The following is a 17582-nucleotide window of genomic DNA, read 5'->3' as shown; positions in this document are numbered from 1 at the left end:
GCACAGCCAGGAACTGAAGAAACGGATCTAGTTCAAGGTGACTAAAATATGCATTTAGGAGGCTGACAAAAAAATATTGGAGAAATGTTAGCCCATACTCATCAGCTATCCATACCATCCACAGTCAAGAAGTGCAGGGAGAGCAAGCACAGCAGCCAGAAGAGAGGATGTGTGGTAGCTTTACCAGCAAAACCCCAAGCGCTTGCCCATGCTGTTTTTAATGCATGAGCCTGTACTGCACAGAGAGCATGGCAGTGCCCAAACACAGCTCTGCCATGCACAGCCTGACTGCCCTGGCAGGGCCCTCCAAACCTAGGCTTGTGCTTTCCTTCCATTGCTGATGGACCTGACATGGAAAGACAGCACTAAGCAGAAACCAGCAGTTTAACCGTCCCTCTACTAAGGTCAGTAATGTGGAGGGAGACAACAGTGGAAGGGCTAAACTTAAGACCCTAAGTGCAATTATTTAGGCTGATGACAAGGTTTGAGTGGCTGGGTGGAATTTCTCAGACAAAAACTAACTGTGCAGTCACTCAGGTGATAGAGGAAAGACTAGGTGTCTTCCTATAGCTAGTAAGCATTACTCTGATCCTAGCTCAATTAATTTGTTTTCAAATACATGCACAATTTTGTACGCACTTCCCCTACAAATATTACCACTGATTCCATAGAAAAAACCACAATCTTAAAGATAACATTTTTTTAAAATTTTATTTTTAAAAGTTCCCCTTTACCCTGCAGAAAAGATTGATTGTCATCTCTTGATTTCTCTGCTTGTAAAAAATTTGCATTTCAAAGAATAAGCCAGAGAGAAAGAACAGAGTCCACAGCAGCAGCAGCTTAACTAAAACAATTGTTGAATATTCATTTTCCTTCTTCTCTCCATAGAAAGATTGGTACTGCTATAGTGTTTGTGTGATGCAAGTGCTGAGAACAGGAGCTCTGCTGAGTTCCAGTTTCAAGGGAAAGAGCATCTATTGTATTTTCATTCTTGTTAGCATAATTGTAATTCAGTATTTGTATTGCAATAATGTCTAAGCAATCCCACTGAGATTCATTCTCCTACACAATCTATAAACACGTGGCCATGACCCCAAAAAGGCCTGGATAGTTGCACAGGAGTGCATATGATTTAAAGGCTTAGTCTATAACATCTCTGTCAAGACTTGTACAGCTGCCACTAGCATAAGTTCCTGAAGTAGGAAAGGTAAAATGAACAGAAACAAGAGCTTTAACATGCGATTTTCTATTGTGCTTATGCACAGGGTCAGTAATTAGGTCCCTACTGTGATCAGCTGAAGACAGCAGGGATCAATATGGAGCACATGTAGATCCAGGCAACAGCCTGAAGCCCACTCAAGAGGATGCAAGCATTATCATTTTGGCTACAGCACACAATCTCTGTGCTCATAAGCAAACCAGCAGTCACTAATGCTTCTTTCACTCTTTCATCCTCTGTCCTATCTTCCTCTCTCTCTAGAAATTTCACCTTTGTATGTTTGCATTTATAATATTTTTTAAAAGGCAAAATACCAAACCACTCTATGATCTCCTATTGGGGAAATAATTTCCTTTTAGAAAGGGAGAATAATTAAAGTATCTTATTCTTTGATGAGATGTCCAACTCAAGGAAACAGGATATTGTTTGATACTCCACAGGCAAATACACTATTTTTTGTTCACTACAGTGTTGCAGCAGAAGACTTTTCAGAACTTTGATCGATTAAGAAAACTGTGGACATGGTGTGCATTTACACACACCAACACACAGCTTCCTGTGCACATATAAATATCTGACTGTGTGTATGCACACAAACATATACACACACCCTTGAGAACATTTATAACCAGAGGACTGAAGTCAGTCTTTGAGAACCTACATTAAGCAGCAGATGAAGTCAGAAAAAAAATTCAGCAGGGAAACACTGGGGGAGTTGCCCAGCTGACCTCATCACTTCCCCTGGTATGCATGGGATACAAATTCCTGCAGCTCAGTAAACCTCACCGGTTTCAGCAAAGCACAGAAAACCTACAGATCTCTCAATGTCCACAGTAGCAAGGACTTACTGGGTACTAGAAACTAGTGCTCCATAAGCCCAGCAAGACAGGAACACCTAACTTGACATCTCAAGCTGAACAAAGAACATTCTGAAGGACATAATCATTGGCTATATTAGTCCTGCCCACCACCAACAGATCCACGGGCCACTAAGCCCAACCGTGTTTTAATTAGGCTAATTAATTGCTACTTTGAAGCACCTTTGCCTCAGCTGGATCCTACTGTTGCAAGATTACTTCACATTGACTAGAAAGAAAATTTGTGCAGCAAAGAAATTGCCTTGAAAGCGTTTGTATTTCCCCCAAATAGCAATAGTAAAACAAACAAACAAACAAACAAACAAAAATTTCTGGCAGCTGAAGAATTGCATGGTGCTATGCAGAAGTGCTCTCCCACAGTTTGTCTCAGCTGGAAGCACAGGAGACAAACATCAGCCCATTTCAGGGACCACAAACTTACTCCACAGTTAATACTCATATTAGTTCCTGCCATATTCAGTGACATTTTTCAAGTTTCAGCTTGTGATGAAGTCTGAGTCTTGGAAAAGTCACCTTTGTTAGCTTAGCTGGGCTGTGTGGCCACAGGCTCTCTTTGGCACAAAGTGGTTGAGATGATGCAGGGCTGAGCCTGCCCCTGGCTTCAGCAGCCTGCTGCAGCCATACCTCCGCAGCAGGATTTGTGATGCAGGAGTATGGGTGGGTTTACTAGGGATGAAAGGAGGACAGGCTGGAGTTCAGTGCTCCCTACCTGGGTGCAGGCATCTGGACATCTAAGCACCCAAATCTCTTCTCCCTTCTTTGCAAACTGCAAAAAGGAAGTCAGAGGCAGCCTGGGAGCAACCCAGCTACCTCTTTCCCACTTGCTACCTAAAATGACAGTCCCATTTTCAATTTTCCTGATCACTGATCTATCAATGGCAAACTTAGGGCGGTGATCTCAGCAGCAAGGCCTCGCCTGCCACCTTCTGAAATCAGCATAGGTCCCAGCAGATGAGATGTGGCAGAAACATAGGAATCCAGAGGGTTTTTTTACCCAAGGACTGAGAAGGAGGACAGAGTCAGTCTCTTCTCCTCAAGCCTGACTGCAGCATTTCTAGAAATACCACTCACCTCTGGCTAATTGAGACTTCAAAAACACTTTTCTTAAAATAAAGAGGCGCCCTTTAATGCTCTTCTGAATTGTAACATTGAAAAAATTATTAAGTGTTTTAGAACACTGTAAAATATGCCCAAATGTCAGGGTTTTTCAATAGAAAAACAGCCATAAGTGGTTTCTTACAACAGCCTTTGTCATGAGCCATGGAAGTCAGTGAGGTATTTGATACTTCTTAGCACCCTTTTTAGGATCAGAGTCTTACTTTTGGACCATGGAAGATTCTAATTTTGCCTCTCGACCACATTTCAATTATCTTTGGGATTGCAGACAGAATGTCATTAAACAGAAAGAATCCCATTTTGACAAAATAAAACCATCAATACACTAAGTGCAACGTTTGCATCCACTGGTCAGCCAACTCTGTTCAGTTATACTCAACTTCCCCCTGCAGAGCTCCTACCAGCCTCTGACATGAAGGTTAGGAAGAACTTTTCGCTGTTAGGGTAAGGTCTTTTATCATGGGGACAGAACAGGGGTCTGTTGAGGACAGCTGGCCTAACCTGGCTTGAGAAGCTTTGTCTTTGAAGCCTATTAGTAAAAAATAGTGGTTTCTTAAAGCGCAACGTCTGAAATAATTCTACAGGAAAAGGAGAACATTTTAGAAGACAGGAACAAGTACAATGTAGAATCACTAGAAAGAGAATCCAGATATCATTATTGTTTAAATAAACATTTCCCACCATGCTGACAGAGAGAAAGGGAGGCAGAAGAAGGTGCAGCAGTCCTCTACAATGTTCCTGTCAGCTGTGGAGTTTAACTTGATATTTTTATTTATTTGCTCTTGAAGTAAATCCAGTTCTGTAGTTATCTCCCTTCCTCTAATATTAATAAACTGTGTTTTTCCCAAAGAGATGACAATCTAATATCAATTACTGTGACAGTTACCAACCCTAGTGGTCCTTAAATAAATTAATTCCATTAAAATCTAATGATTCTCTGTTGTGAAGATGCACCACCACTATTGAGATTCTGTGCATGACAAACTACAGTTTTTGAAGTGGTCATGAACAGGATTGCAAAGCAGCAAGCAAAGCATTGTTCAGTTTCACATGAACAATGGTTCTTGCTAGAAACAAACCTAATCAAATACTCCACACTGTTGCTTTTGTTCATTTGACAAACAGCATTTCTCAGATATCAGCACTTCAATCAGCCTTTGGATAATGAGCGTCCCTGCTTCATGTCATTTTTTTTCTCCTGTTGCATCTGTGGTGACAGGTGATCCTTCTACATCTTCTCATACTAACTGTCAGTATCCCTCCAAAAGGTCCCCATTAAGGGCAATCTCACGCTGATGACTGACTCATCATAGCTGGTGGTTCACAGTAGGATTTTCTGCAGTTCTCTCTCCTTCTGCATCAAATGCAAAAGACATCTATGCAGCCACTGCACAGAAGGGGTATCACCCTTCGTTTCCTGCTGGGAGAGGGGAGAGGGCTTGTCCCCTCTGTTACAGCCCAGTTCTGCAAGGTAGAGGCAGGTTTATTCATCTTCTAGTGGCTGTGGCCAAATAGCTTGACAAATACCAAAACGATCCCCACTTTTGTTATTATCCATTTGCATTTGACTCTGCACCTTCCTGCCTAGCAGCATTGCTTTAGCTGACACAAAGGTCTTCATTCTGAAAAAATGAGTGGTGGAAGTGGACTGTGGAGCTGCCTGAACTTCTTAACGGCCAAGGAAAGTGAAGAATGACTGCTCAGTTATAAGCAGAATACAGAATTATGGATAACATAGTGATAGTATCAGACTTTAGGTTTAAAATTATTAGAAAGGGATACATGTTTGTGTAACTTAAGATAAAATTTTTAAAATCTCTGTCCCAGGATATTGTGGAGACCAAAAACATAGCTGACAGAAAAGAGACTGTTATGTTTCTTGTATAAACAAGTTCATTAACCTTTTCCTTTAGTCTGCTCTCCTTGAGAAACCTTTTGCTTTTCATCTGAGACAGGTAGAGCCAGACAACTCCGCAAATCCCCAGCAGGTGCTCCATCAAACCTTCAACTTTGCTGCAGTTAATTGTCTCACTCCAGCAGCAAGCTCCTATCAGGAGCTGTGGATTTCCTTGCAAATGGAGGAAAGACTATGCCACTTTTCCTCTGTATCTCTCCAACATCTACTAGCTCTGTGTATCTGTAATGGTTTGAATCAGGACAAAATGGGTCCAACCGAACCAGCAGGTTAACCTGCTATTTTCCCAACACAGAAATGAGGGAAAAGTAACACACAAAAACTCGAAACTGAGACCAAAAAAAAAAAAAACAAAACCAAAAAAGAAGAGATAAGAATACAGTTTACTGATCAAAATCAGATAAACATAGTACAAAATCCATAATTACCTTAGCCTGTTTGCAGGAAAAGCAGGGTGCAAAGCAGCAGCAAGCAGAAACAAGCAAGCCAAAAGCCCAAGCTAGAAAACTACTCCTCCATCCCTCTTTGTCCTGCTGCCATCCCAGCAGAAAAGACCAACACGCAAGAACCTGGAACCCAGAAGCAGCAACCAAAACAGGAAGCCTCCCGTGTTGCAATCTGAACTTCAAGGCATGACTGCAGCATGGTATGAATAACAGCAGCAGGTTCAATCCATGCCAGCTACCTCACTGTGTTCACAAAGGGTATGAGTTGTGGTTCTACTGCAGACAACAATGCTGGCATTTAGAAATGCCACTGCCTTCTTTGCAAGACTGGTGTCATAGCACCAGGGGCTTTATGGTGCAAAGAAGGTAAGAGATCCACTCATTTAGCAATGACTAAGAGCAGCCAAGGGCAGCCCTCGCCCAGAGAATCTCCACGAAGTCCCACGCAGCAGCCTTATGTTGACACATCCATTTGTTACCATCTTGCACAGCTGCTCCTATGCACGCTGGGAAGAAAATGTCTTCAGAGAATATTGGGCTATATCTGAACCACTGAGTCCATTCTGCTGTACGGAAATTTTGTTGAGAGGTCATTAATGTGCTGCATACTTACGCTGCACACGTTAAATCGTATGCTGACCACATGTACCTTTTAACTAGCTTTCTATAAAAGGCATCTCAGTTAAATCACAGAAAGTTACAGAGTGCTTTAACTTAAAGAAACCTTGTAGACAAGCTGTACTTCACAGTTTTCATTTTATGCACTTAATCACATGCTGCTGCACACCTCTGTAACCTATTAAAACATTTTCTTCTTGTGCACACACACTGCACTTGTAACCATTGTGTACACCACTGGGTTTAACCAGACAATACAAGAATTGCATTTACACTCATGAGTTAACCACTTCACAAATCTGGTAATTCTCAGGTCAGGGAAGGTTAACAGCACATGCATCTCTTGCTGTGAGAGCGAAGAGGCCATGTGTAATTTCTCATATTGCTTCCTACAACAGTAACTACCCCAAAGTGAGATGAAGGCCTTGGGGCTGTTGGTTCAGGGTGCCTGTAGGAGGACAGAGTGGACTTGGACTTGCCATGTGGGCAGCAGTGACTGCTTGCAAGCTGAGCTGCCAGAGGAGCAGGATTCGCAGAGGAGATGGAATGACTCATCCCTGCAACAGGCTTGGTTGCCAGCCAGCTTAGGGAGTCAGTGCCAGCAGTACCATGACACCAGCAGAAATAAGTTTCAGAAATACTCTCTTTTAAAAGAAAATAAACTGCTGGAAGTTCAGTAACAGAAAAGCCTTTTTAATATTTTACAGCTATGTATTTGTGACTAAATTAAGTCAGAGGTGACAGGTTCCTTAATCACGCATGAGAGATTCAAAATGAGACCAGACAGCTAAAGGAAAAGGCTCTTCCACAGGAAAGGTTGTCAAGCTGTTGGTTTCTTCAGCAGGGAATAAAAACATTCAGTGTGAAGGCTCTGTGAGCAAGGAAATGGGAAAACAGTTATCACAGTGCAACGAGCTTCAGAAGACATCTTACAAAACCAGTTTCTAGGAATTGACAAAGGAAAAAGAAATATTGGAGTGTGAATATCTCCACAATTGGGAAAACACTGGAAGAAAATGTAATAGTTTCCACACACGTTTGGAAGCATGTGCAGTGAGGTCCACCCAGAAAATGCATTGATGCTGTACAGCAGGAGGTAACACAGTCACAGTATATCAGAGGTCGGAAGGGACCTCAAGAGATCCTCAGCTCCAACCCCCCTGCCAAAGCAGGATCACCTAGATAGTCCGCACAGGAACACATCCAGGTGGGTTTTGAAAGTCTCTAGAGAAGGAGATTTGTAGGTGTGGACCTTAACTGCCAGATGAACACAGATGATCACCCAGATGAACACTTTCTTGAGAAGTAATTTGCAGATGAACCCAGGGTCTGAAAAAGACAGGATTTTGAGGAAAAATTAGAAAAACTCAAAATGGGTATGAAAAACCTGGTTTCTTCCATGGGACTGATTTGGTTTCTAACTGAGAAAACAAGCAAAAAACCAAGCAAAAAAACCCCACAGCTCAAAAGAGGGGTCTGTTACAGATGTTAGCAAAGAGGAAGTATCAAGTTTATTATTACTTTTATTTTAAGTGTGCCTAGTTCTGAATTTGATTTAGAGAAGGCATACAACAAAGGAACAGAAAAAGGTACACAAAATTAATTCTCAGGTATCTTTAATGGGGCAGGTAGATTTTTAGCCAAATGATTCATGCTGCCAGGAATATCCTTTGTCATTAACTTGACAAATCTTTTTTAAAAGTTTACTAACTGCATTTTATAACTAACTGAATTTACCAGCTTTAGCATGGAAAAGTAGTAAGTCATTAAAGTAAATATTTAGGACTCGAGATGTTTGATAAATACAATTTCATCCAACTAGCAGGACATATTCTTATCACAATAATTGGAAATATTTTAAAACAATTTTTGATGGTTTTGGTACTTTCTCCTAGATAAGGAGAGTTCAATAGGCACTTTCAGTATGCCGTATAGGAGCAAATACTGTTACAGACTACTTTGTGGTTTAACATCTGTTCCTGGTACTTTTCATCCCTAGGAGAAATGATCACAGCTTCCTGAAGGAATACAGGACAAATTGTCTATTGACAGCTTCCTGAAAGGACAAGAACTGATTATAATGAAAGTCTGCAGAAGGCATTTGACAGGGCTCAAGGAGCAGAACTGAAATTTGACAGATAACTTGAAGGTCATATAAATAACACAGCTTGGAGAAAGACTGAAAATAAGACACAACTAATGCAGAGGCATGTAGGCATAGTCAGCTCTGGAGGAATGGTCATATCAGTTTTGTCAGTCTGTGCTCATCTCCATGTCCTTGTAAAGAGAAAAGTATCTGGAATGTCCTCCTGGGAAGGAACTTCTCTGCTTTAAAAGGTTGAAATTGAAGCTATCATCCTTACATGTTTTTATATCAAAAGGCAAAGCAAGTTTTCTACATGTACCTCAAAAGGCAACACAAGGCAGTTTATATGCAAGAATATGATGCACTTAGGGTGAGTGACATATACCCCCAGAATACGTAGTGGAAGAGTGCCACTGCAGAGGCATATTTAGTGGAGACCAGTTCTGGCAAAAACTGGGAATGACAACAGTGCTACATAGAGAAGAATTACGTCTCAAGAATACTGATCTTTTTAAACTGTTATCATATTTCTCTTCAGCTTTGTATAAGCTGCAACATCAGCTGCTGATGGCAGACATGTTCTTGAGTAGTATATGGAGAGTAATGCAAGGCATGCAATGTCCACGTATGAGAATTAACTAATCACAGAAGCAACATATAATGTATTTACAGAAGTGATAATAAAAGATTAGATAGCTGCACAAAGTGAAAACTTATCCTTGTGTGCTGCTGTAGAATTACAGGCCAAGCCTACATTACCAATTCAAATTACCATGGCTTCCTGTAATAGCTTGCTTGCTATTTATGGGTGAAAGAAAAGTATTGCCAGAGGCACTACAGCCTGACCTGCTTTTAAGGATATGTGAAGGTCACAGTAGTATGCAAAATACGAAAGAAAAGTCATGGGATCTACTGAAGGTGGCCAGTACTTGGGTTTTCCTGTCAACTCATGTGAAACTTAAGCATTTAAAAAAAAAAGAAGACTAGGGCTGTGGTTTAGCAGAAGTGCCTGCATCTTCTTCCTTCTAGAAACAAAGACACAGAAAAAGATGATTTTTTTTTCAGTATCTCCATAAAACGAAGCAAATCCGAAAGCTTTGCAGAAGCCCTTAAAGGAGTGAAAAACAACAACAATCAAGAGAGAGAAAAAAAAGCCTCTTTGAGAGCAGTCAGAACATACAGCATACCTGCAAAGCATAACAAGCACTGGCATGCAGCCTGTGTAGCTGAATGAGTTTCACAACACAGTAGTAACATCAGATAATCTTCTGCTGGTAGAATGGAAAAGAAGTAAACAATAGGTACAGTTTCTTCTAGAGGAGCCAAAGATTAGGAGACAGAGCTGATCTGAACTACTTAGGCCAGGAAATGAAGGCATCGAGTGAAAAGAAGTGGTCTGAGCACTTGGTTTCCTCAAATGGGCCCTTACTAAGTTTCTTTTCTCCTATTTAAACTGCCCTCTTTGACCCTTGCTCCCAAAGTCATATAAAAGACATTGAAGTAAACCCTGTGTTCCAGACTAGGACTTCAGCAAGACAACTTATTCACTACAGAAAAAAATTAGAGAGAGCTTTCACCAAAAGAAATTTATGAAAATTATGAAACCTGTGACAGAGGGTATTTCTGACATTTCCCTCTTTCTTTTTAGCACTTCAAATAAAAACACTTACAACTCGATATTCCCATCCATATTAAAAAGCCCATTACTACCTTTAGGCCTAATGCTGCTTCCCTTCAAATCAAAGGGAAACCAATTGGAAAACAGAGATAATTAAATTTCATGGCATCTGCTCAAGCTATTCTTAATCTCTGGAGGGTGTAGCCAAGGCTAAAGAAACTTGCCCAAGACAAGAGCTGTGCTGTTCAGAAGATGCAGTCTGTACTTAATACCTCTCTGCTTAAACTTTGGAGCCTGCTCCCTACCATGGCTGCAGCTAATTAACATCATTACCGAATCCTGCATATAGTGATGGGAAAAAATCAGTAATAGTTAAGTGTGTGAATGCTTTCCAAACCTAGGCATATGTTCTCTCAGACAACTCAGGATGACCAGAAACGTGCAGGAAATCACACTTTTCATTAATCGCTGAATGTCCTGGGGAAGAACTAGGGAAAATGACAGAGTTAATGTGGCAGCCTTACCAGAGGAGAAGGGTCATTTCCTTACTCAAAATAAGAACATGTTGCTTTTATATTCCGTGCAACACCCCTCTGCCTGCTTCATTTTCTACCTGCCCAGTTATCAATAAACACCACCCTTTCCACTGCCACGAATTTTAACAAATCTCCCAGTTAAAGAGAGTCGCTTAAGCAACGATGGAAGTGGTTTTAATAGGAACAGCATACATCGGTGACATCTAGTGGGCATACGAAATTTAACAAGTCAGGCCAATTTCTGAGTAACTGCGCATGTGAAAGTTCCGGTTTACATTGTATCTAAAAGAATTTGCTTTCGATCTTAGTTCCTGCATTGGAATGAGATCAAATATCAGAAATTTGAACCCAAACACAACGTATTACAATGCTAATCTCCTCCAGAAATCAAACAGTATTCCAGAGCGAGTCATCTGTTCCTTGCTTTCTGTTATTTTCACACCAGGACATGTTGCTGACAAGTCCTTCTGATGATCTTTTCAAGATACAAGCAATCTACTATATCACAAGTGTTTTTAAAACAACAGTCTTCGGGGGGGAAAGGAGTCTGCAACATTGTCAAAAAGCATTAGATTTTTTGGGTATGAACTATGCTACTTGCAGGTACTTCCACCTTCTGCACGTAGAAATAAATTCAAGTGTACCAAGCTTCTTTGGATGAGGAATATCAATTGTCAGCAATTAAGCTTATCATTTGAATGGGTGCTTGTCCCAGGGTATGGGCTTTTGCAAGTATTTTGACCTAATATCTGAAAAAGGAAGCTGCACAACTTATTTGCTATGCTAGTCCTTTTTTTTTTTTTTTTTTTTTTTTTTTTTTCCAATTGATGAATTGAAGTAGCTGTAGAGTACCCATCCTGGTGGCATGGATTCAGTGCAGTATCTCTGCTTGGGAAGCTCTGGCTGTTGTCTTCCAGCCTCTCCCCCCTCACTTCCTTTTAAAGGGGAAGTGGATCTTCAAACAAAACGGCAGACTGGAACTGAACAGTGAAATTCTGGAAGGAAAATTGACTTATTTAGCTTGGACAAGAGATGGAAAGGTTTTGAGTAAATGGTTTATATCACTACCCATCAAGTTCCAGCTTCTTTTACATTTACACAACACTACTGAGACTGCTAAGATTTTAACCTCAGCAATTAGTCTCATATTTCCAGAGCTCAATCACAGGACTGAAGCTTCATAGAATGGCCTAGGTTGGAAGGGACCTTAGAAATCGTCTATTCCAACCTCCCCACCATAGGCAGGGACATGTCTCAACTAGACTCAGCTGCTCGACGCCTCATCCAACCTGGCCTTGAGCGTCCCCAAGGAGGAGGCATCCACAACCACCTTCATACTGAAGAGCTTTTTCCTAAGATCCAGCCTAAACCTACTCTCCCTCAGCTTAAAACTGTTCCCCCTTGTCCTATCACTACACACCCTTACGAGAAGTCCCTCTCCAGCCTTCCTGCAGGATCCTTTCATCTATTGGAATGTTGCTATACGGTACTCTCAGAGTCTTCTCTTCTCTAAACTGAACACGACCAGCTCTCTGACCCTGTTCTCATAATAGACGTGTTCCAGCCCTTGGAACATCTTTGTGGTCCTCCTCTGAACTTGCTCCAAGAGCTCTGTGTCCTGCTTATGATGGTGAGGAAATTAGAGACTTTTATGCAGCCACAACAGCTGCTTAAAGACACTTATGGAAACTTTCTGGAGCTGCAAGGCTACATTTGTAGCAACTTTGGTGTTTTCTAAACACTCTTTTATTTTACAAAAAAAGTATTTCATTTATTGAGGTGAAGCTTAAAGGTATTATGAAATAAGAATTTTGACACTAATTTATCCTTAGAAACGTTTATGCAACATGCATTTAGGGATGGATATCGTATGCTTTAACTGACTTCTCATGAGGATTATTTCCACAGGGTGACTTTGAAAGAGTTTTAAAAGGTGATTAAAGCAGCAAGACAGAAAAACTGGGCCTCTGCTTATAGCCTCAGACATACTGTTAATAACAAGGGTAGCAGTATTATACATCCACCAGGCTGACACAGTACAATTGCCCTCAGTAACAGTCCAAGGAAAGAAGCTGGACCCTTCACTCCACCACGTGTGACTTCTATTTCCCTCTACTTAAGTGTCTGTGTTCACTGCAGCAGCAGCAGCACCTCATGAGTACCACCCTTCTATACAGACAACAGATCTTCCAGCTTCTAGTCTGTCATTTTAGGGCTTCACGACCTTATTCGTGAACTCCATCCAGCCAACCTTCGTCTCTTGCCCAACCAATTTGTTCACAATACACTTTCACTCTGGACAGTCCCAGGGAAGACACTAACTACTGCTGTGAAATTTCTCTTCTACAGTAATTGTAAAACCTCCCTTCAATCCACAAATGCAGTGGGGTTCAGTCAGCCGTGATTGCAGTGAAGGAAATATTGAGGAAGCTCAGATATAATTACCCCCATGTAAACCTATGATACCATACAGAAGGAACAGGAAGACACCCTGTGAGCTCTGAACAACAAATGAAAAATTAAAAAGAGTCTATTAGTTCTACTATGTTTGTAATGTAATCTTAGCTTGCTTAATTATCCCACTTGCAAAGGTGGGTTAATTAATTGCTGCATACACATCATCATGCCTATTAATCATGCTGGGTAAAGAAATTCTGGTTTTCTTTAACTGCTTTTGGTTTTGCTATATTATTGTACACAACTCTTAATGGACAACTTTCTTGTCAGGATTCCTACTTTACAGTTAAATGCTTGACCAGTTAATTATCTGGATCTTAAGGTTCAATGTTCTACACTGATGCTAATGTGAAAGATGAGCATTTAAGAGCATTTTTCCTTGCTCTTCCAAGTGCAAATACAACCCCTTTCCTCAGCTGACGTTGTTTTCTCAACTTCATCATGGTGAGCAGCAGAGAAATTTGGCATTTTTCACCTTCCCATGATTACTGGAAGAATAAGTATGGGGTGGGAGGAAGAGAAGGCAGCATTTTATCTCTGCTTGCTGCCTTGGGTACCAAAAGATGACAGTGTTTTAAACAGGCATCACAAAAGGCTGTTGAATGGAAAGGATTTATTTTGGTATTCAATTGTCAGTTAAGGGAACCAGATGCACACACTAACTTTGCAGGAGCAGAGCACATGCAGTTCTTACAGCTTTAAGATTTTCAAAAGACCTATTGCTTTCAATTAGTCCTATCCCAAAAGGGGGAGCTGATGAGCAAAATAAGAATGTGATCAAGACTTCTAAGACTCTATTGTGGGCCCTGTCCCAAGAGGTTCTAGTGATGCTGGGCATGTTACACCTTCCCCTTTTCCGCACCCAGAGTGTGGAGACACATTTAGGTGGGTTGACCATCTTTTTCACCTGCACTTTGCAGTCAATGTTTTATTATTTGCCACAGAGTATGTCTGCCTTTGTTGATTATTCTCCACTGAAATACAGACATTTTCCATCCAATTTCATCTATAAGATAGAAACTATGCTGAAGGGTGGGATTTTGGTTGGTTTATTTGGTTTTTAATATTTTGTTGGTTTTGTGGTGAGTTGTTTGTTTGTTGCTTTGTGATGTTGGTTTTGTTTTAGGTTGTTTTCTAAATCCCCACAGCAAAGCCTCAGATAAATCCCAGCAATTGCACTTGTCAATTTGGACAGTCTCCAAAGTTCACAAGGGACAGCAGGTTAATCTTGATTTCCTCTTTAGTCCCCCAGCAAGTTAATCTACTGCACAAAGTACCACTGAGTAAGCTTAATTGTGGTAGTTGGCTTTAAGTCTATGATTTTACAGGATAACACTTTTAATTTACTGTTTGTCATTGACTCATCATATGACTCAAATTCCATCTGAAAGTTAATGGTGGTAAGTCTTATGAAAATGTTGGTACCACGCAGTTCTTCCATCAATTGCTTTACTTTGGAATATGAAGCTGGAGGTTTTAAACCATACATGCTTTTAACTTCATTTACTTCCCATATCTCATATTCATACCCTGAAAGCACACAGATACTATGATGGTGAATGTTGTTAGCAATGAACTGGTTCTCCCACTAGCTTTACAATCTGTGTTTTAGGAAGATGAGATTCACAGTATACCTTTAGATACTAACATTCTGTAGCTCCATCACAAGCCAAGGCTTTCTGTAACTATCAAATGAGCCTCCAGGAGGCCCATTCAGAGCTGGCTATTCTTCCAGTTCACATCAAGTACCTGCCTAAATCTAGATGGAGTAACTCTTACTCCTCCCTTATCCTTCACATTATTAAATTCTATCTCCAAGGTAAAGATGGAGTAGTTCCAAGAGAGAATGCTACTCTAAAGAAGAACATAAGGAACTTATCTTGACATTTGGGGCAAGATGCTGTAACATCATTCTTCTCTAGGGAACATTTGTGTATTTGCTGCCCTCATAAACGGGGATCAGTCAGGTAATGCAGCTTTACAAGAATAGTATTAAGCAGCAGTAGTTGAAAGAGTCCCTTCATTTAAAGAAAATACCTATTATCCTGATGAATTTAGAGTGGGGGAAAACGTTGCAATGGCATTTGTTGTATTAAACAGGAAATGAATGCTGAGTTTTAACAGCATTGACCAATCATTAGATTTTTTTTTCTAAATCCCAACCAACCAAAAACCCCAAACCCCACAACACAACCACAAAACCTTGTGTAATTATTTCTCTAATGCAGCACTTACTGGGTAAATCATTGCAGCTAGTTGTTACTGGAATTTTTCCTTACCAGAAGTTAAACTTTAACTTACAAGAAACCCATGCTTTGAAAGAAAGTATGTACAGCTGTGGTGTATTCAGTTCCCAGGCGAGGAGTTAAAGCTCTTGTTTGTGTAAAGTTAAGGCATTAACTCTGCTGTAGCTGTTGTTCGTCACTGAAACATGGTGCCTTTGATAGCAGCTCTAAGTGATTTCCAGAAAAGGATGAAATTGTTGCACTTACCTTACAGAGTAGAGCTAGTGTAAGCTACAAAAGATAATTAACTGTCCCAAAATCAAATAGCAAGCTTGCTCTCGTCTGATCTCATTTGTCCTGCCTGTAACTACAGCTTTCCTGAACTCATTGCAATGAAAATTGCAGAAAAGGAATGTTACATTTTCAGGACAAAACACTAAATATGTCAAAGTAAAAGGATGTAATTTATTTTAATCAAAGTTAAGTAAAATATTTTTAAACTATTTTAAACTATGTAGAACTCCTACAGTACTTGCATTTTATGACCTCAGATGCAAACTAAACTGGCTGCATCGATCCAATAGGCACATTTTAAAAATCTTCCTTAAAACTGCACTGTTAATTATTGTTGATAGTGGCATGGGAAAGGTCACTTAACTGATAACACTTAGAGTGACTTTAACTCTTTGATATCAGACACCTCTGGGGACAAGTTTAGCTAGACAAGCTATTTTACAAAGACTATCACATTCATTTCTTAACATACCATGTGAGGAACATTCTAAATAAGGACTGAACAGGGTAGGTGACAGAGACACACAAGAAAATAACAATAAGGTGACCTGAACATAGACATAAAAATGAGACATTTATTTATAACTTTGGTCACAGTAAGGAGAGAAAAGTGCACGAAATGTCTTATATGGTTGTATAAAACCACAGTGAAGGATGAAGAAGAGCTGAAAGTCTTAATACAATGAACAACATTGAGTCAATTAGTTTAATTTATAAGCAGCATAATGACCAGAATACAAATCATAAAAGGCAAAGCTTATTAAAAAACGGGGAACAGATCAAAATGTTGCTTTACTTATCAAAGAATCATATGCTTCCTCTGTAGTCCAAAATACAGGAACAACTACAGGTGTTGAAAACGAAAAAAAAGTAGTGATTTCAAAGGAGACACTCCTCAATCTCTCTTCCCTAAGCCAACAAAACAGGACTTCAGTACATGATGGTCTTGACTTCAGGCTGAAAAACTTAAGGGGCAAATATATTAGAAACTTCAGATCAAGCCCACATATTTAAACTATTTTCAGTGTGAAAGAAGTGGAATTATAGAAGACCACAGACATGGGTAAACTGCAAATGCTTTACTGATATCAAATATAAGGCAAAAGCTTGTAGGAGTTTAAAATACGTGAAGACAAAATGCAGTGAAGTTGGAAGAAAAACTAAAATTAATCACATAATAAATACAGTAGTAATAAAAGCAATTGACGCCCCCCAAACCAAACAAGCAAAAGAAAACCCCCAACCAATCAAAACCCAAGTGGTGACCCAGTTCCCAGCAGGCAAGCAAAGCCATCTTCTCATTAGTTGATGCCAAGAGATCACATTATATGATTTGAATCCATCTTTTGCAAAAATGTCAGATGTTAAACAGTCACTAGAACAATTAAAACCAACAAGTAAAGGTAAGACTTCAACCTAAGTGGTAAAAAGCAGTTTAAAGAAAGCTTAGAAAGTGGGGGAATTTTTTTTATAAATTACTGATTAGCTGGGCTTGGTGAACTGTATTCTGAAGATGATCTGGTTATAGCAGTCATTTATAAGTGCCACTGAAAAGCAAAATTGTGGAAAGAACAGATGGTGGTGATTTATTTTGTATGGAGGTGTTACATTACAAACTAGTCAATTCACACTCAATTTTCCTTCAAATATTTGAAGAGACAATCAGGATCCTTTGAAAGCACCTCAAATATGAGAAGTAAGAGCTACCACATGGTTGACAAGACTTGACAACCTAACTTCTTTTTAAGACAAGATAACAAGTCTACTGGCAACAGGAGAAGCAGCAGGTGTATTTTGACCATAACAAGGCTTTTAACACTTTCACAGACTATGCAAGTTCTCAGCTGTAGAGTTACAGACACTGTTTTGCCTCCTTCCCCAGTTGTGAATGCAATAGAGAGCCAAGAGTAATTAGACGTCTACTAAGTTTTTCAGGATGAAAGACTGAAGGAATTGTATGGTTTACCCTAGTAGAGAATAAAATGAGGTGGAACATGACTGTTGGCAATGAGGACAGAGACAATCAGTTCCTTCGTCATTGCAAGTGAATACTTTACTTGTGGATGAGCCATGCTTTTGGGACATCAACCAGACCAGTACTTTAACAAACTCACTTTACAACACTGGGAAAACTTCTACTTAGCCATGTTTGGCAATGGACAACTATAAAATTC

Source organism: Indicator indicator, chromosome 2 (assembly GCF_027791375.1).
Source record: "Indicator indicator isolate 239-I01 chromosome 2, UM_Iind_1.1, whole genome shotgun sequence".
Taxonomy (NCBI): Eukaryota; Metazoa; Chordata; class Aves; order Piciformes; family Indicatoridae; genus Indicator; species Indicator indicator.
Note: the sequence above shows the minus strand (reverse complement) of the source record.